The sequence below is a fragment of the Salvelinus alpinus genome, chromosome 13, assembly GCF_045679555.1.
Source record: "Salvelinus alpinus chromosome 13, SLU_Salpinus.1, whole genome shotgun sequence".
In the NCBI taxonomy this organism is placed as follows: Eukaryota; Metazoa; Chordata; class Actinopteri; order Salmoniformes; family Salmonidae; genus Salvelinus; species Salvelinus alpinus.
Window position 1 is genome coordinate 27313552 of NC_092098.1, and position 20682 is coordinate 27334233.

Genomic DNA, 20682 nt, shown 5'->3' on the forward strand with positions numbered 1-20682 from the left:
TATTTTTTTGTGTGATATCCAATTGCAATCCAATTCCGATCATCGCTGCAACTTCCCAACGGGCCCAGGAGAGGTGAAGGTTGTGTCATGTATCCTCCTAAACATGACCGGCCAAACGGCACCTCTTAACACCTGCTCGCTTAACCCGGAAGCCAGCTGCACCAATGTGTCGGAAGAAACACTGTTCAACTGATGACCGAAGTCAGCTTGCAGGCACCTGGCCCGCCACAGGCACCCGGACCACCACAAGGAGTCACCAGAGCGCAATGAGCCAAGTAAAGCCCCCCCTGCCAAACCCTACCCTAACCTGGACAACGCTGGGCCAAATGTGCGCCGCCATATGGGACTCCCAGTCACAGCCGGTTGTAACCGGGGATCAAACCCCAGGCTGTAGTGACGCCGTAACACTGCAATGCAGTGCCTTAGACTGCTGCACCACTCGGAAGGCTGATATCGTCTTTTAAGGTATTCCGGTATGGATATTCACAATACTGTCTATAAAAAGGTATTTTGATACAGAGCTAAAGGCTAGAGCTACAGCTTTCAAGGAATGGGTCACTAACCCGGACACTTATAAGAAATCCTGCTACACCCTCCGACAAACCATCAAACAACCAAAGTGTCAATACAGGACTAAGATCTAATCCTACTACACCGGCGCTGACGCTCATCGGATGTGGCAGGGCTTGCAAACTATCACGGATAACAAAGGGAAACCGAGTGGCACGAGCGTACCAGACGAGCTAACTGCTTTCTATGCGTGCTTTGTGGCAAGCAACACTGAACCCTGCATGACAGTATCAGCTGTTCTGGACGACTATGTGATCACCCTTTCCTTAGCCGAAGTGAGTAAAACCTTTAAGCTGGTAAACATTCACAAGGCCGCAGAACCAGACAGATTACCAGGACCCGTACTCCGACCATGCGCTGACCAGCTGGTAAGCGTCTTCACTGAGATTTTTTTTTATACCTCACCCTAAAACAGTCTGTAATACCTACATATTTCATGCAGACCACCATAGTTCGTGCCCAAGAACACCAAGGTAACCTGTCTAAATGACTATCGCCTCGTAGCGTTCACATTTGAAGCCATGAAAGTCACATTAACACCATCATCCCAGACACTACTTCCTGACGGGACGCCCCCAGTCGGCTCCCTGCCATCCAGGACATCTATACTAGGCTGTGTCAGAGTAAGGCCCTAAACATTTTCAAAGACTCCAGCCACCCAAGTCATAGACTGTTCTTTGATTCCACATGGCAAGCGATACCGATACACCAAGTCTGGAACCCTGAACAGCTTCTAACCTCAAGCCATAAGACTGCTAATACCAAATAGCTACCAGGACTATCTGCATTGATCCTTTTTGCACTAACTTTGACTCACATATGCTGCTGTTACGGTTTACCATCTGTCACTTTATTCCAAGTTGTACAGTGCATTCGGAAAGTATTCAGACCCCTTCACTTTTCCCACATTGTTACGTTACAGCCTTATTCTAAAATGTATTAAATAATTTCCCCCCACTTATCAATCTACACACAATACCTCATAATGACAAAGCAGGTTTTTTGACATTGTTGCAAATGTATTAATGGGAAAGCCCATTAAAAAACACTTGCCATCCTAGGGTCATGCACTACTCATAAAAATGTAAGTTTTATAACTTTTATCATTCAGAAACATAAAATAAGAAAATATTGTCATGACATTTCGGCCATATCGCCCAGCCCTATAATCAAAATTAGATCTCCCTAATGTCTCAACCTCGCCCTCTTGATGTTCATGCCAAGTATCACACTTTCTTCCAGCTCACTCCCCTTCCCTCCCAGTCATCACTTGATCTATCTCAGCTTTACTGTACTAGCTGGCATGATCCTTTATGACCCACAAACAAGATCTAACAACAAACATTGTGGGGACCGGGGGGTTACATTCCCAGATCTGTTCTTACTTGGCACAGATGCTGGAAAACCTGTGTTGCAGATGTGCAGACCTGCTAATGGTATCTTTTAGGATTACTAAGAATTATATGGGACTCACCTGGCAACCTCTCGTTAAGATGATCTGTTGTGGGTGAGGTGGAGGGTGGGTGAGAGATGGGTCAGTGATCCGGTTCGTGGCAGCATTATCTTGTGCCATAAACAGATAACAGTGCCTTAGTTCTCAAACTGTTCTTGTCAGAGGGAGGGGAGGGCACAAACAACCCCCACGTCCCCGGTGCCTCTATTGGGAACCCTACCCAAATCAGTCATTCAGATCATATCGCCCTGCCCTGTGCCAGTCCTTAGTAAGGACTGCTACCGCTTGTTGTAGTTGAACAAATAGGTAAAAGACAATGCAGTGTGGTGTGGGTCTAGATTCCTACGCAATTGCCCTCAAGCCAAAGACTTCATAGTACAACCCTTTGGTGGTGGTGGTGGTGATGCAAATCGTTTGAACAATCCCCAGCTGAAGGCCTTTGGGCCTGGGGTTGGTGTGGAGCTGATTATGCAGGCTTTACCAGCTAGACCAGGAGGGCTTTTGCCCTATTTTGACCTGCTGGCTAACATGCAGAGCCCCAATTCAAATTAAATTGTATTTGCCACATGCGCCGAATACAACAGGTGTAGACCATTGAGTGAAATGCTTACTTACAAGCCCTTAACACTTATTTTTATGAAAACTGCATTGTTGGTTAAGTAAAAAATAAAAGTAACAAGTGATTAAAGAGCAGCAGTAAAATAACAATAATGAGGCTATACACAGGGGGTACCAGTACAGAGTCAATGTGAGGGGGCACCGGTTAGTTGAGGTAATATGTACATGTAGGTAGAGCTATTAAAGTGACTATGCATAGATAATAAACAAAGTAGCAGCGTAAAAGAGGGGGGAGACAAAGCAAATAGCCTGGGTGGCCATTTGATTAGTTGTTCAGGAGTCTTATGGCTTGGGGGTAGAAGCTGTTAAGAAGCCTTTTGAACCTAGACATGGCGCTCCGGTACCGCCTTGCTGTGCGGTTGCAGAGAGAACAGTCTATGACAAGGGTAGTCATTGACAATTTTTTAGGGCCTTCCTCTGACACCGCCTGGTTTAGAGGTCCTGGAAGGCAGGAAGCTTGGCCCCATTGATGTACTGGGCCGTACGCACTACACTCTGTAGTGCCTTGCGATCGGCGGCTGAGCAGTTGCCATACCAGGCAGTGATGCAACCAGTAAGGATGCTCGATGATGCAGCTGTAAAACTTTTTGAGGATCTGAGGACCCATGCCAAATATTTTCAGTCTCCCGAGGGGGAATAGATTTTGTCGTGCCCTCTTCTGACCTCCTCCCTATAGGCTGTCTCGTCATTTTCGGTGATCAGGCCTTAGGGCTGGGCTATTATGGCCAAAATATCATATAATGGTATTTTTCAATTTTTTTACTGTATTTTATGTTTTTTGATTAATAAAAGTTCTAAATTTGCTTTATGAGTAGTGCGTGACCCTAGGGTGGCAACACATATATTCTAAATTATTTCAATGGGTCTTTCTTCATTCAGATTGTTTTATTCTGTTCAATTCAACTTCAACCTAAAATAATTTCCTGCATTTCCATCAATTTTTGCATTTCCTGCACTCATTTGAGATCATTTCCAAACTGCCACGATATGGGCAAAAATACTAGGCCTTATTTTTATCCAAATGTTGCAATTGCAATTTAGATCAAAACACTTGGGTGAACTTTTGGAATCATGGAAATAGAATGTTTATTATAAATCTATAGTTAGAATATAAATAATAGTGGGTACTTTGAATACAGTGTTGTTTGACATGACAACGAATGAAAATGCCATGGATGAGTTACTGTGACAGAGTAGAAACCTAAGTGATGTTCAGTGTTTCCTAGGGGACCCTATAATCTTTGGCAACATTAAATCTTTATTCATATAGCCAACATATTCATGTTTCGCCTATTCCTCTTTGATTTAGAAGATACTGTTGCACAAACAACATGCTGATTTAAGCCTCCACCAGTACTGGTATCAAGCGGTATTAGATATCTACGTTTGCTCTGACTCGGTACTTTTATTAGCTAGCCAGCTAACTAGCGATTAGCATTAATGGCTAACACGATTTAGCTTAACTTGCTAAGAAAATACAAACTAGCTGTTTGCAGATGTAAGAAACACACTAATATTGTACTTATAGAACGCTTGTGGATTTATATTAAGATCAAAGTGGAAACAACATCGTTGTCATCAACATTGTTGCATGTGCTGCATTTACCATGCAGACTGAACGAAAGTGTCTCATGGTCAAGAAACAACAAATGCGCTCCTTGAGTGAGAGGGGGGTGGGACTAAGTCTGTGTGGAAAGAGGCAGGGAGAGAGAGAGAGCGGAGAGGGATGACTTAAGTAGCGGAGTAAACTATAAAAATGACGTTACATACGACGTATCACATTTAACAAAGCAAACATTCAAATACTGTTTTAGAAGGTAAAGTAAAAACCCAAACCGGTCTGTGCATAAATACCGGGATATAGTAAAATACGGTATACTGCCCAGCCCTATCAGGCCTACCACTGTTGTGCCATTTGCAAACTTAATGAAGGTGTTGGAGTCGTGCCTGGCCATGCAGTCATGAGTGAACAGGGAGTACAGGAGGGGACTGAGCACGCACCCCTGAGGGGCCACCATGTTGAGGATCAGCGTGGCGGATGTGTTGTTACCTACCCTTACCACATGGGGTTGCCCGTTAGGAAGTCCAGGATCCAGTTGCAAAGGGAGGTGTTTAGTTCCGGGGTCCTTAGCTTAGTGATGAGCTTTGAGGACACTATGGTGTTCAACGCTGAGCTGTAGTCAATGAATAGCATTCTCACATTAGGTGTTCATTTTGTCCAGGTGGGAAAGGGCAGTGTGGAGTGCAATAAAGATTGCATCATCTGTGGATCTGTTAGGGCGGTATGCAAATTGGAATGGGTCTTGGGTTTCTGGGATAATGGTGTTGATGTGAGCCATGACCAGCTTTTCAAATCACTTCATGGCTACAGACGTAAGTGCTACGGGTCGGTAGTCATTTAGGCAGGTTACCTTAGTCCCTGTGCCCAAGAACACTATGTTGGTCAGCTTGAAACATGTTGGTATTACAGACTCGGACAGGGAGAGGTTGAAAATGTCAGTGAAGACACTTGCCAGTTGGTCAGCGCATTCTCGCAGTACACGTCCTGCTAATCCGCCTGGCCCTGCGACCTTGTGAATTTTGACCTGTTTAAAGGACTTACTCACATCGGCTACGGAGAGCGTGATCACACAGTCATCCGGAACAGCTGGTGCTCTCATGCATGTTTCAATGTTACTTGCCTTGAAGCAAGCATAGAAGTAATTTAGCTCATCTGGTAGGCTCGTGTCACTGGGCAGCTCGCAGCTGTGCATTCCTTTGTAGTCTGTAATAGTTTGCAAGCCCTGCCACATCCGACGAGCATTGGAGCCGGTGTAGTACAATTCAATCTTAGTCCTTTATTGACGCTTTGCCTGTTTGATGTTTCGTCGGAGGGCATAACGGGATTTCTTATAAGCTTCAGGATAGAGTCCCGCTCCTTGAAAGCAGCAGCTCTACACGTTAGCTCAGTGCGGATGTTGCCTGTAATCCATGGCTTCTGGTTGGAGTATGTACGTAGTCACTGTGGCGACGACGTCATCTATGCACTTATTGATGAAGCCATTGACTGATGTGGTGTACTCCTCAATGCCATCGGAAGAATCCCGGAACATATTCCAGTCTGTGTTAGCAAAACAGTCCTGTAGCTTAGCATCTGCTTCATCGGACCACTTTTTTTATTGACCGAGTCACTGGTGCTTTCTGCTTCCCCATGAAAAAATCCAAAAGAAAAACAGAACACAGTACTAAGACATAGCTTGGCCCCATCTGTGTTTGTGCCCTGGCCAACCTTCTCATGAAACCAGTTTTAACCATGTCCGTAGAAAGTAGGCAGTTACAAAAACATAATGCATCCGCAAAAATGTTCTATCATTCTGAAAAGTAAGATGCATAGTTTATGGCCCAGTACATTGTCACCCCTAATTCTCATTACCGAAATGTGTCCAGGTTAAATTCTCTGGTAATTTTTTCAATATTTTACTTCAGAAAAACCTAACTTATTAGGATAAAATACAAAATACAAATTGCTGTAGTATGTCCATAATTCATAACAACGCTACAGTAGTTAATAGTTAACATTAAACTATAATATTTCTTACATAAAAGCAGTGTCTGTGGACATGTTTCTCATTACTATAACATTTTGTCAAGTTCCTGTCAAAACTCTAGTCAGTTTTTAAATAAACTTTTATCATCTAGAGCAGGGTTTCCCAAACTCGGTCCTCATTCCAGCACAGACAATAATCGCATCATAAAATGATGCTGTTTTTTCCAGGGTATTTCACAGTAAACAGGCGGGTGCTGAATCATAATTGTCACGAATCAATGTATCTTAATGGGCTTTCCAGTAAATCAATTCCCAACAACAGTTGAAACATCAGAAAAGCTACTCAAGTTCTTTGTTCTTTCTCTGTACCTTATTATCTGTTATTCATAGCGTAGAACTCAAGAGGTTCTGAGAAATCAAGCATGACTTGATGTAATCCCGTATTTGTATTTATTATGGATCCCCATTAGCTGCTGCCAAGGCGTTCTATTACCGCTGTTTAAAATGAGTATGTATGGATATTCTATAGACCTAACCTATATTTTGACCTTAGTACAGAATCTTTTGAAGAATAAAATGTCAACTGATGTGGTGTATCTGATTCACTCTCTCTGTGGGGACAACCATCTTCACTTACAATGACCTATTATTAAAATACATCAGCAGCAGCTGGATATTAGGTCAGATCATGGTAGATCTAGAGCTAGTATCATGATGAATGAATCCCATTGGATGATTTTTCATCGGCTAGCCAAATATCTCTCCAATTTGCCTAAAACTTATTTGACACTAAAACCATGTAGCATAGCCTTTATGCTTAATATGGAAATATGTCAGTAATATTGATTTAAAAAATATGACATTGTTTGAGATTTATTTTAGCCAAGCATTTCTAACAGTAGCCACAAAAGCACCTAATTAGTATCTGCCAGCCTGAAGTGGTTTACTGAAAAAACATTAATGACAAATATGCTTTCCTCTTCATTTGCCCTCAGCTAGAGTCATACGTTGCACTGGCAGGTCAATTAAACATTAACATTAGAACATATACTTATAAAGCCTGTATGGTGGCTTCTTGCAGTGGCTAATTAGCACATGCATTTAGGTTGCAATGCATTGTGGTGCTTTGCACTTGAGAACAACAGTGCCTTCTCTAAATGAGAGCCAATTTATCGAGCCATCCTCTCTCTCTATAATGAAGGCATTGTTACAAAGAAAGGCTATTTAATGGAGCAGACAGAGCCTGTAAAAAAAAAAAGGCTAAATAATATGATACATTAAATATGAGTGGGCATAATAATTTATTCTCATCAAGATGTTTTAATACCTTACAGCGAAACTTAAATTTAGACAGTAGACCATTTCCATTCTATGCATTTCCCATTTCAACTATTGAGGCTTCATCATTCCTTACCAAACAATAAACTTGAAATGACAACCAATAATGTAATACTGCATCACTAATGTAAGTATTGAGCATCAAGAGAAAACTGTCTGGGATTCATTGAAAAACATTAAATCACTTAATGGCTCTTCGTTGTGGAAACATAGCACCCAGATGACAAAATCATCCCTTACAATACTCGATAATTGCACTGAGTCAAGGAGTCTGCGTTTCTCGGGAAACACGTGTTTGAAATTGAATTATCCACCCTTTGGAAAATGTAGGGCAACTGTGCAACGATGTAAAGCGCCACTCTCGGGCAAACTAATGTCAAGCTCTCATTTTTGACAGAGTAAGCAGAAGATATCAAAGAGCAGAATGATTAGATCTCCGTCGTAAATTAAATAACCGCTCTCCCAGTTGGCAAAGGAAATTGCACTTTAAAAACTGTCAGACTCCACGAGTAAGGACAGGACATAACGTTGCTACATTCTACAACATATTGGAGGACACTGAAGTGTTAATTTGTGACCAGAAACTGTAAATTAGTGGGTGAAATGACACTTAATTTCGTCAGCATATCATCACTAGGGTTGCAAACTTCTGGAACTTTCCCAAAATTACCAGTTTTTTTCCAGAAATCCTGGTTGGAAGACTCCCGGAATTACGAAGGAATAAGGACAAAATCCGGGAAACCAGTGAATTTGGGAAAAATTACTTGAATTTTGCCACCCTAATCACCACTGATATCAAATCACAAATACAGTATTACACTCTTATAAACTAGAGTGGCTCTTCAACATTGCATAAAATACAACCATTAAACAGTAGTAGGCCTACATCCCATTGCACAAGACACAGGAATAACTGAGCTGGTATTTTGACAGCACAAGTAGCTGAGCAGTAATAGAATGAAATTGACCACTTGAAAAAAACGTAACGTTACCCCAGGCTCCACTGGATCGTGGGTAGCATTTGGTGAATCTGCACAAATACAGAAAAGATCCCTTCTGCTAAAAATGCATGGTAATAGATGTCCAGAATTGCAGCAGGAAGAAATCTACTCTTTGTAATGAGGAGTCACCTAAACCAGATCTGTCGAGGCACACAGGCTGAAACATCCCCCTCCCTCTCTCAACCCCAAACATTTCCCATATAGCTGCAGCCCAATATGGTGACCAGAGTATAGGCGTGTGGAAAGGAGTGCTGTAAGAAAATAACATTGGTTGATATAATACTTCCCTTGTCGTTTACAATGCTATCTAGTCACAGCCATCTCCTTATATGGGAACTAGCATGGGTTTGCGACATTCTGTTTAACTGCACTTTTCAAAAAGTGTCAAATATTACCAATATCAATATCACTCCATCTGTACGAGTGAGAATGAAGCAATCCATGTTAATAGGATTTTGTAATGACATTGTTGTATTAATCTATAAAACATTGGTGAGCATCCACACTAGAGGAAAGTTAATCATTCTACAGTCCTACACCCGTCATTCAACTGATCAACGCATCCTACTGCATGCTGCCTATTAATAAGGTGGTAACACTAGACCATTCATGAGGTCTTTAATGAACAGGTACTGGTTAAGAGCATTCAGTGTTTTTATGGTGTGTTCATTGTCATAGTGAAAACTGCAAATGATACTTCAATGTACATGTAGGCCTAATGAAAAATATAGTAACTCACATTTAAATGTAGCAATTCAACAACAAATGCCATTTTGCCTGCACATCTTTTACAGTATGTCATTACCACGTTGCTCAAGTGGTTTGCAAGTGATTTCCATTTTTCTAATGGTTGTCAATTCTTTTGGGTCTTTTTCACTGTGCTCATCTCCATGTCCTGTGCAACTATTTGCAATGCAACAATGTTATCATAACCGGCCAAAAGTGATCACACCAAATAGAGGTCAACCGATTAATCAGAATGGACGATTAATTAGGGCCGATTTCAAGTTTCCATAACAATCGGTAATCAGCATTTTTGGACACCAATTATGGCCGATTACATTGCACTCCACGAGGAGACTGAGTGGCAGGCTGACTACCTGTTATGTGAGTGCAGCAAGGAGCCATGGTAAGGTGCTAGCTAGCATTAAAATTATCTTATAAAAAACAATCAATTTTAACATAATCACTAGTTAACTACACATGGTTGATGATATTACTAGTTTATCTAGCTTGTCCTGCGTTGCATATAATCGATGCGGTGCCTGTTCATTTGTCATTGAATCACAGCCTACTTCGCCAAACGGGTGATTTAACAAGCACATTCGCGAAAAAAGCACTGTCGTTGCACCAATGTGTACCTAACCATAAACGTCAATGCCTTTCTTAAAATCAATACACAAGCATATATTTTTTAAACCTGCATATTTAGTTAATATTGCCTACTAACATGAATTTCTTTTAACTAGGGAAATTGTGTCACTTTTCTTGCATTCTGTGCAAGCAGAGTTAGGGTATCTGCAGCAGTTTTGGCCGCCTGACTCATTGCGAACTGTGAAGACCATTTCTTCCTAACAAAGACCGTAACTAATTTGCCAGAATTTTACATAATTATGACATAACATTGAAGGTTGTGCCATGTAACAGCAATATTTAGACTTATGGATGCCACCCGTTAGATAAAATATGGAACGGTTCTGTATTTCACTGAAAGAATAAACGTTTTGTTTTCGAAATTATAGTTTCCGGATTTGACCATATTAAATGACCTAAGGCTCGTATTTCTGTGTGTTATTATATTATAATTAAGTCTATGATTTGATAGAGCAGTCTGACTGAGCGGTGGTAGGCAAACAGCCTACCTTCAAACAGCACTTTCGTGCATTTGCCAGCAGCTCTTCGCTGTGCTTCAAGCATTGCGCTGTTTATGACTTCAAGCCTATCAACTCCCGAGATTAGGCTGGCAATACTAAAGTACCTATCAGAACATCCAACAGTCAAAGGTATATGAAATACAAATGCTGGCGAGAGAAATAGTCCTATAATAACAACCTAAAACTTTTTACCTGGGAATATTGAAGACTCATGTTAAAAGGAACCACCAGCTTTCATATGTTCTCATGTTCTGAGCAAGGAACTTAAACGTTAGCTTTTTTACATGGCACATATTGCACTTTAACTTTCTTCTCCAGCACTTTGTTTTTGCATTATTTAAACCAAATTGAACATGTTTCATTATGTCACGCCCTGGCCTTAGTTATCTTTGTTCTTTATTATTTTAGTTAGGTCAGGGTGTGACATGGGGAATGTATGTGTTTTGTATTGCCTAGGGTTTTTTGTATGTTTATGGGGCAGTGTCTAGTCTAGGTGTTTGTATGTTTATGGCTGCCTAGATTGGTTCTCAATTAGAGGCAGCTGTTGATCATTGTCTCTGATTGGGAACCATATTTAGGCAGCCATATTCATTGGGTATTTCGTGGCTTATTGTCTATGTTAGTTGCCTGTGTCTGCACTATTTGTTTATAGCGTCGCGTTCATTTGTTGTTTTGTAGTTTGTTTAAGTGTTCTTCATTTTCGTCTTCAATAAATAGAAGATGTATTGTTATCACGCTGCGCCTTGGTCCTCCTCTCTTCCACCATATAACGATCGTGACACATTATTTATTTGAGACTAAATTGATTTTATTGATGTATTATATTAAGTTAAAATAAGTGTTCATTCAGTATTGTTGTAATTGTCATTATTACAAATATTTAATTTAAAAAAATATATATACATTTTTATTTTTTATATATAAAAAAAAAAATGGGCCGATTAATCGGTAGCGGCCTTTTTTGGTCCTCCAATAATCGGTATAGGCGTTGAAAAATCATAATCGGTCGACCTCTAACACCAATGCACTCTCTCAACTTTCCCTGATATGCATTTCTATACTGTAGGCCTGTTTTACATTCAGCAATTAGCAAGAGCAAGCCTGCTTCTTTCCCCGAATAGGCTATTAGGCCTAGTATAAAACAAGGTAGCAAAATAAATGTACTAAAGCTTTTGCAGCTACAGATTTTCCTGAGATTTCTTCACGAGAAGAGGAATGGCCTATTGCGGAGAGGCTTGCGTAGCCTATAGCCTGTTGCGCATGGGAACAGCTGGACGAGAGAGGCGAGTGATGTGTAGCCAAAGTAAGAAGCTAAATATTAGGCCATTCATTAGCTAAATATTAGGGCTATAGGCTAAATATTTACTTGTCAAAATGCAGGAAAAATGTTAAAATATTATGAAATGGCAGATCTGTAGTGCGTTCCTCCAGGCTGCGCTCTGTGGTCCTTGGACACGCAAAGCTCCACTATTGATTAGGCCTAGATTGTTAGACAAGAAAATGGCTAAAGAAAATAATTCGATGTAAGCGTCAGGCCGGCTTTTCCTGGGATTTAAAAGGAACAGCCTATATAGCCTAAATTATAAGTGTATGCATATTAGCCCATAATTTATAGGCTCAATGTTTAATACTGCAGTGAATATATCCAGTGAATTTACACAGCGAAAGAAAAAAAACTATCATATAACTAAATAATAGGTAGCTACACACTATGAGCGCACCACCTGCCAGTCCCCAGGTATGCAGCTCGACAAGCTACCATATTGTTTTAGAAATGGGGACAAGAAATGTATCCTACCTAGGCTACAACAACATTATTATTGTTTCAAGTGAGTACAAAACTCCAGTCTTTAAACTGCAGTGAATAGTCTATGTCATTTGAATAAACGCTCAAAAGCCTGGTGTTTTTTTATGCATATTATTTTTGAATTAACTGCATCCAGCCTGCCTGATTGGCAACCATTTGGATCAGTTATGGGGGTTTTCTCTGCAGTTTAGTCTACAAGGTCCAGGCACATTAGCAGGAAAGTAATATGGTGTATTTTCTCATGATGTTTCAGCTAACAGAAACATGCTAATGCAGGGATTTTTAGTGGCGCACATATGAATTATGGTAATGCAGCAGCGCGGAGGAAGTTGTATACATAGTTTCCCGCGTTTGGTTTTCGTGTTTTAAAAGCGTTCCAAAATTAGGTGGATAGCAGAGCGGTTTCTACACACCCACTCCCCCATAGACAGGTTTGTTGTTTAGCAACAAAACCGAAGCATGCACTACTATGGGGCAAAACAAAGGGGTTGGCTAAGACTGTTGACAGCATGCAAGCTATATTTTGTCTCCAATGTTTATTGAATACGTAAATAAATTTGCACAATGAGCACTTGTCTCAAATGCATTGTTACAGTTGTTGGTTGGTCATCCTGGCCATCCAGAATCACAATGACAGGCTAGCTTCTGCCCCATGGAAGCACGCACATCGTTTTCGTAACGTTGTCAGCTAACCCATCTATACTCCGGGCTGCGGCTACCCTCTCCTCCATATACATGGATATGTACAATTGTTTTACTCATCAACCCAGAATTCACATTTCGGTTCATGACAATTGGATCTCGTTCGAATAGGAAGCCTCAGCCAGTCTGTTTGACCAATCAAACAGCTTTCTGCAAAGTAAAAAGCCAGATGCATGAGGTCGAGCTTTTGTTACCTTGCCAAACCTCTCACTGGTTTGTGTAAGAGGAGTCCAAGTTAAACACTAATAATACGCTGATGTGTAGAAGAACAACTAAATGCTGGATTGTCGAGAGAGATTATATTCATGCTAAACTGTGAGACAGTCACAATACTGAGTGTCTGTCTATGAAAATGAGGAACAGTAGCCCTATCAGAAAAAAAAGCCCTGCAAAATGATAACAGTTTCTGACATCACATCCAAACCACTCCTTGACTGTCAGATCAATCTGAATATGGTGGCATTGACACACCTGACCCCTGTCTTGTTTCAAAGGCCACTGTTAGCTATGTCAGGTGCTTCTCCAGTCTCTCTCTCTCAGCCTCCACCTCACAGAGACAGACCGAACAAAGAAATTATTAACCCTTCTATCTTTTTTTATATATTTAACTAGGCAAGTCAGTTAAGAACAAATTCTTATTTACAATGGCGGCCTACCCCGGCCAAACCTGGACAACGCTGGGCCAATTGTGCGACGCCCTATCTGACTCTCAATCACGGCCAGATGTGATACAGCCTGAATTCGAACCAGGTACTGTGCCATTCTGGAGCCCTTGCATGGCTACTGGATGATTCAGTCCTATCAAAGCAGCACAGCAATTGGGAAACACACTGCGTAACTTTACTGTAAGTGTAAGCACAACAAATTCGACCTAGCCCACCCACCAGCGGCAGGCTGTCCAAATGCAGAAAGTTGGCAATCAATTAATTATCCATCTCCCCAGAGAAGAACACACCCGCTATTCGCCCCTGGCTGAGATGACAATATTTTAAGGAGGTGGTATGCTTGTAAACTACATAGTTGACTCGTTATTCAGTGAACTGAAAATCAACCTGTGTGTAATTCAAAACAATTAGCTAACGTTAGTTAATGCCACAATAAAGAAAATACAATCTTCATATTCTAACAAATTGATTACAGTCGATAACTACAGTACATTAGCTAGCTAAATGTTCGACAAAATGGTTAGGTAAAATAATGTATAGCTAATTAATTTATTGAGGATAATGTAATCCGTTATAATCCGTTCAATTATGATAGATTTAGCATCAACATTAGACGACATAAGATGCTGGCTAGTTGACACATTCAGTATAGAAAACTGAAGTATCGAACGTAATGCCAAAATTCAGCTACCACTAACCTTGAATTAAGAGTTATTTGAACAAGGGAATAACGTTTAATTAAATTTTTGTAAGTGCAATATCGATAGACAGCTTGTACGCTAGCCCAAGATGTACTCTTAAAGGATCCTACTGTATAGTTACAACTTAAGGTCCAATGACTCGTATGTGTAATGGACCCGAGAGTCATGATCAAGGGCTAGCTTGTTAGCATGCTAACTCGTAGCTAGCTACCTGGATAGCAGGCTAACTAGCAAGCTAACTAATGAAACAGAAAGCTAGCAGCTTGTTAGCTAACGTTGACTCCTTTGTTGCCGTCTCTGCTTTGCACACATTTACGACAAGTAATTATCTTCCAGCGTGATGAACTAAATCAGATATTAGGTAGAAATACTTACTCTCCATGTACCTCCTCGAAAGGCATTCCTTAAAACATCGTCATGGTTTAAAATTCAAATACAGATTTGTTTTGCTATTTGTTGTTACTCTGCGTTGCCGAATCACTGCTGCTGCTGTCTGCGGCAGAAACTTCCAACGCATGCGCAGGATTTCTCAGCACCGAGCCAAGTCGGTCTTGACTGAAGTTTTCCCCTAAGACCAGTTTGGTTCATTTTCCTAAATAATGATTAAGGTTTTGATAAGGTTAGGCATAGCTGGTCCTAGAACTGTGGTCAGTGACAACGTTTAACCGGGCAAAGTCCCAAGAATGAGGGAAATGTCATCGATTAATAAATAACATTTCCAGAATTGAATTGATATCCTTCATTACTGTGACAATAACAAAGGTGGTGATCATTATCATATTGATGGCGATATTGAATGCATAACATATTGGTACACAATATATGTTAAATAAAAAATAAATAAAAAATATGACTGGGCTAGTTAAAAATGACAAATAATTTTATATTTCTACATTTGCAAGACTAGAAAACAGTTCATTGCTTATCACAGTAATTCAAAGCATGTATATGTACACATAATCCAGTGTCCACTTCATGCACCTCCCTAAAATATAGCCGGGGACTATAATTCAGGCAAATATAAATCCGTTTTACCTCATTTCTACCAGCATGTCACATGCGCAACCAGAGGCAAAAAACTCTAGACCACCTTTACTCCACACACAGAGACGCATAGAAAGCTCTCCCTCGCCCCCCAATTGGCAAATCTGACCATAATTCCATCCTCCTGATTCCTGCTTACAAGCTAAAACTAAAGCAGAAAGTACCAGTGACTTGCTTAATACAAATCAAATCAAATCAAATTTTATTAGTCACATACACATGGTTAGCAGATGTTAATGCGAGTGTAGCGAAATGCTTGTGCTTCTAGTTCCGACAATGCAGTAATAACAACAAGTAATCTAACCTAACAATTCCACAACTACTACCTTATACACACAAGTGTAAAGGGATAAAGAATATGTACATAAAGATATATGAATGAGTGATGGTACAGAACGGCATAGGCAAGATGCCGGAATATGGCAGTGGTCAGATGACGCGAATGCTACGCTACAGGACTGTTTTGCTAGCACAGACTGGAATATGTTCCGTGATTCATCCAATGGCATTGAGGAGGATACCCCCTCAGTCACCGGCTTCATCAATAAGTGCATTGACGACATCGTCCTCACAGTGACCGTACGTGCATATCCCAACCAGAAGCCATGGATTACAGACAACATCCGCACCGAGCTAAATGCTAGAGCTGCCGCTTTCAAGGAGCGGGAGACTAATCCGGACGCTTATAAGAAATCCAACTATGCCCTTAGATGAACCATCAGCCAACAGGTAAAGCGTCAATACAGGACTAAGATTGAATCCTACTACACCGGCTCTGATGCTAGTCGGATGTGGCAGGGCTTTAAAACTATTACGGACTACAAAGGAATGCACAGCTGCGAGCTGCCCAGTGACGCAAGCCTACCAGATGAGCTAAATGTCTTTTATGCTCGCTTCGAGGCAAGCAACACTGAAGCATGCATGAGAGCACCCGCTGTTCCGGCTGACTGTGTGATCACGATATCCATAGCCAATGTGAGCAAGACCTTTAAACAGGTCAACATTCACAAAGCCGTGGGGCCAGACATATTACCAGGACGTGTACTTAAAGCATGCCCGGACCAACTGGCAAGTGTCTTCACTGACATTTTTACCCTCTCCCTGACCGAGTCTGTAATACCTACATGTTTCAAACAGACCACCATAGTCCCTGTGCCCAAGAAAGCGAAGGTAACCTGCCTAAATGATTACCGCCCCGTAACATTCACATTGGTAGCCATGAAGTGCTTTGAAAGGCTGGTCATGGCTCACATCAACACCATCATGCCGGAAACCCGAGACACACTCCAATTCGCATACCGCCAAAACAGATCCACAGATTACACAATCTCAATCATACTCCACACTGCCCTTTCCCACCTGGACAAAAGGAACACCTATGTGAGAATGCTGTTCATTGACTACAGCTCAGCATTGAACACCATAGTACCCACAAAGCTCATCACTAAGCTAAGGACCCTGGGACTAAACACCTCCCTCTGCAACTGGATCCTGGACTTCCTGACGGACCGCCCCCCAGGTGGTAAGGGTAGGTAACAACACATCTGCCACGATGATCCTCAACACTGAGGCCCCTCAGGGGTGTGTGCTTAGTCCCCTCCTGTACTCCCTGTTCACCCGCAAGCCCGACTCCAATACCATCATTAAGTTTGCTGACGACACAACAGTGGTAGGCCTGATCACCGACATCGATGAGACAGCCTATAGGAAGGAGGTCAGAGACCTGGCAGTGTGGTACCAGGACAACAACCTCTCAATGTGACCAAGACAAAGGAGCTGATTGTGGACTTAAGGAAAAAGAGGGCCGAACAGGCCCCATTAACATCGACAGGGCTGAAGTGGAGTGGGTCGGGAGTTTCAAGTTCCTTGGTGTCCACATCATCAACATACTATCATGGTCCAAACACACCAAGACAGTTGTGAAAAGGACACAACAACACCTTTACCCCCTCAGGAGACAGAAATTATTTGGCATGGGTCCCCAGATCCTCAAAAAGTTCCACAGCTGCACCATCGGGAGCATCTTGATCGGTTGCATCACGGCAAGCTGTACCGGAGCACCAAGTCTAGGACCAAAAGGCTCCTTAACAGCTTCTACCCCCAAGCCATAAGACTGCTGAACAATTAATCAAATGGCCACCCAGACTATTTACATTGACTCCCCCCTCCTTTGTTTTTACACTGCTGCTACTCTCTGTTTATTATCTATACATAGTCACTTTACAAATTACCTCGACTAACCTGTACCCCCGCACATTGACTTGGTACCGAAAATATTTTCTTAACTCCTGCATGCCAGGTATTTAGGAGCAGGTAATTATATATCTGTGATATAGGAATGAATATCTCTTTGCTGGGAAAAATACAAAACAAGTTACAAACAGGTAGGCAAAGTTTAAAAAATCTTAAATGGTGGTTTGAATCAGCAATACTACTGTACCATGAATAATAATAAGTAGCAAGTATATGATATACAGTTGAAGTCAGAAGTTTACATACACTTAGGTTTGAGTCATTAAAATTAGTTTTTCAACCACTCCACAAATTTCTTGTTAACAAACTATAGTTTTGGCAAGTCGGTCAGGACATCTACTTTGTGCATGACACAAGTAATTTTTCCAACAATTGTTTACAGACAGATTATTTAACTTTTCACAATTCTAGTGGGTCAGAAGTTTACATACACTAAGTTGACTGTGCCTTTAAACAGCTTGGAAAATTCCAGAAAATGATGTCATGGCTTTAGAAGCTTCTGATAGGCTAATTGACATAGTTTGAGTCAATTGGAGGTGTACCTGTGGATGTATTTCAAGGCCTACCTTCAAACTCAGTGCCTCTTTGATTGACATCATGGGAAAATCAAAAGAAATCAGCCAAGACCTCAGATATTTTTTTTGTAGACCTCCACAAGTCCGGTTCATCCTTGGGAGCAATTTCCAAACGCCTGAAGGTAGCACGTTCATCTGTACAAACAATAATAGTACGCAAGTATAAACACCACGGGGCCACACAGCCGTCATACCGCTCAGGAAGGAGACGCGTTCTGTCTCCTAGAGATGAACGTACTTTGGTGCGAAAAGTGCAAATCAATCCCAGAACAACAGCAAAGGACCTTGTGAAGATGCTGGAGGAAACAGGTACAAAAGTATCTATATCCACAGTAAAACGAGTCCTATATCGACATAATCTGAAAGGCCGCTCAGCAAGGAAGAAGCCACTGCTCCAAAACCGCCATAAAAAAGCTAGACTGCGGTTTGCAACTGCACATGGGGACAAAGATCGTACCTTTTGAAGAAATGTCCTCTGGTCTGATGAAACAAAAATAGAACTGTTTGGCATCATTATGTTTGGAGGAAAAAGGGGGAGGCTTGCAAGCCGAAGAACACCATCCCAACCGTGAAGCACAGGGGAGGCAGCGTCATGTTGTGGGGTGCTTTGCTGCAGGAGGGACTGTTGCACTTCACAAAATAGATGGCATCATGAGGAAGGACAATTATTTTACATTTACATTTAAGTCATTTAGCAGACGCTCTTATCCAGAGCGACTTACAAATTGGTGCATTCACCTTATGATATCCAGTGGAACAACCACTTTACAATAGTGCATCTAACTCTTTTAAGGGGGGGGGGGGGGTTAGAAGGATTACTTTATCCTATCCTAGGTATTCCTTAAAGAGGTGGGGTTTCAGGTGTCTCCGGAAGGTGGTGATTGACTCCGCTGACCTGGCGTCGTGAGGGAGTTTGTTCCACCATTGGGCTGCCAGAGCAGCGAACAGTTTTGACTGGGCTGAGCGGGAACTGTACTTCCTCAGAGGTAGGGAGGCGAGCAGGCCAGAGGTGGATGAACGCAGTGCCCTTGTTTGGGTGTAGGGCCTGATCAGAGCCTGAAGGTACGGAGGTGCCGTTCCCCTCACAGCTCCGTAGGCAAGCACCATGGTCTTGTAGCGTTATGTGGATATATTGAAGCAACAGCTCAAGACATCAGTCAGGAAGTTAAAGCTTGGTCGCAAATGGGTCTTCCAAATGGACAATGACCCCAAGCATACTTCCAAAATTGTGGCAAAATGGCTTAAGGACAACAAAGTCAAGGTATCGGAGTGGCCATCACAAAGCCCTGACCTCAATCCCATAGAACATTTGTGGGCAGAACTGAAAAAGCATGTGCGAGCAAGGAGGCCTACAAACCTGAACCAGTTACACCAGCTCTGTCAGGAGGAATGGGCCACAATTCACCCAACTTATTCTGGGAAGCTTGTAGAAGGCTACCTGAAACATTTGACGCAAGTTAAACAATTTAAAGGCAATGCTACCAAATACTAATTGAGTGCATGTAAACTTCTGACCCACTGGGAATGTGATGAAAGAAATAAAAGCTGAAATAAATCACTCTCTGATATTTCACATTTTTAAAATAAAGTGGTGATCCTAACTGACCTAAGACAGGGAATGTTTACTAGGATTAAATGTCAGGAAATGTGAAAAACTGAATTTAAATGTATTTGGATAAGGTGTATGTAAACTTCCCACTTCAACTGTAACGGATTGAGACATCATATGTCATTATATAATACATGGAAATTACTTGGTTATCATCCCGACCAGACCATTACAATGACCCAAGACAAATCCTGCCTGGCCTGCAAGTGTTACTGCACCCAAATCCCAACATCAAGTGAGGGGGCAGGGGGAGAGCTCTGTCTGAAAGCCCAATCACAGTGACTTCATCTGGGGATGGGAAAGTAACAGCACAGCAGTGGGCACATCAGGCCATAGTACAAAGTTAATGACGCAGAATGGTGTCTTTTCTCCTGCCCCAGAATAATGTCAATACAGGATGTTTAGGAAAGCTGTACCTAATTACGCTTTTTAAATTCACCGCCGACATGATTGATGATTTCAAAGGGAGGCATAATCGATCCACTTTACAGACAAGTCATATTGATTGCAAGTCTAGATTGACTAACTTTTTTCTCTCGCTCCAATGACAGAGGGACTTTACAATCAACAGAGAATATTTGTGACCTGGTGGGTGTTTCTTAAAAAGCATTTTGATGAAGGCCTTATAGAGGATGTGGCAGCTGTGCAGCTGCTGTATTGTGTTACTGACTGCAATCATATGTAATGGATTGGTGAATGCTCGGTTGCATTGGCAACCCCTGCCTGCCTTCTCCCACAGCTACCTCTTGACGTGCTCATGTCTCATGCTTATTATTTCATAAACTTTGTTATTCCTCGCCAGCAGCAAGGTTGACAGCCTCACTCTAGCAGCTGCCTGTTAAGGCACATCTAGTTAGTCTGACTGCTATAGGAGATGCTGGGTAAATTTGACGTGACAGGAGTTACTTTCTGCCTGGAGTCAACATAGATAAGCAAGAGGAATGGA

At 41.7% G+C, this 20682-nt stretch overlaps 1 protein-coding gene across 2 annotated transcripts in view; it reads right to left on the minus strand.

Annotated features, from left to right (window-relative positions):
• Positions 1-20682, minus strand: part of LOC139537474 (protein FAM222B-like) — a 62341-nt gene that overhangs the window by 38981 nt on the left and 2678 nt on the right. The window contains exon 1 of one of the 2 annotated variants that reach the window (XM_071338825.1): positions 14631-14853. The exons of the other annotated variant lie outside the window; for it this stretch is intronic. The gene's annotated coding sequence lies outside the window, so the exon portion shown is untranslated. Of the gene's footprint in view, positions 1-14630; positions 14854-20682 lie in introns of those variants that run through there. 2 annotated transcript variants of the gene reach the window in all.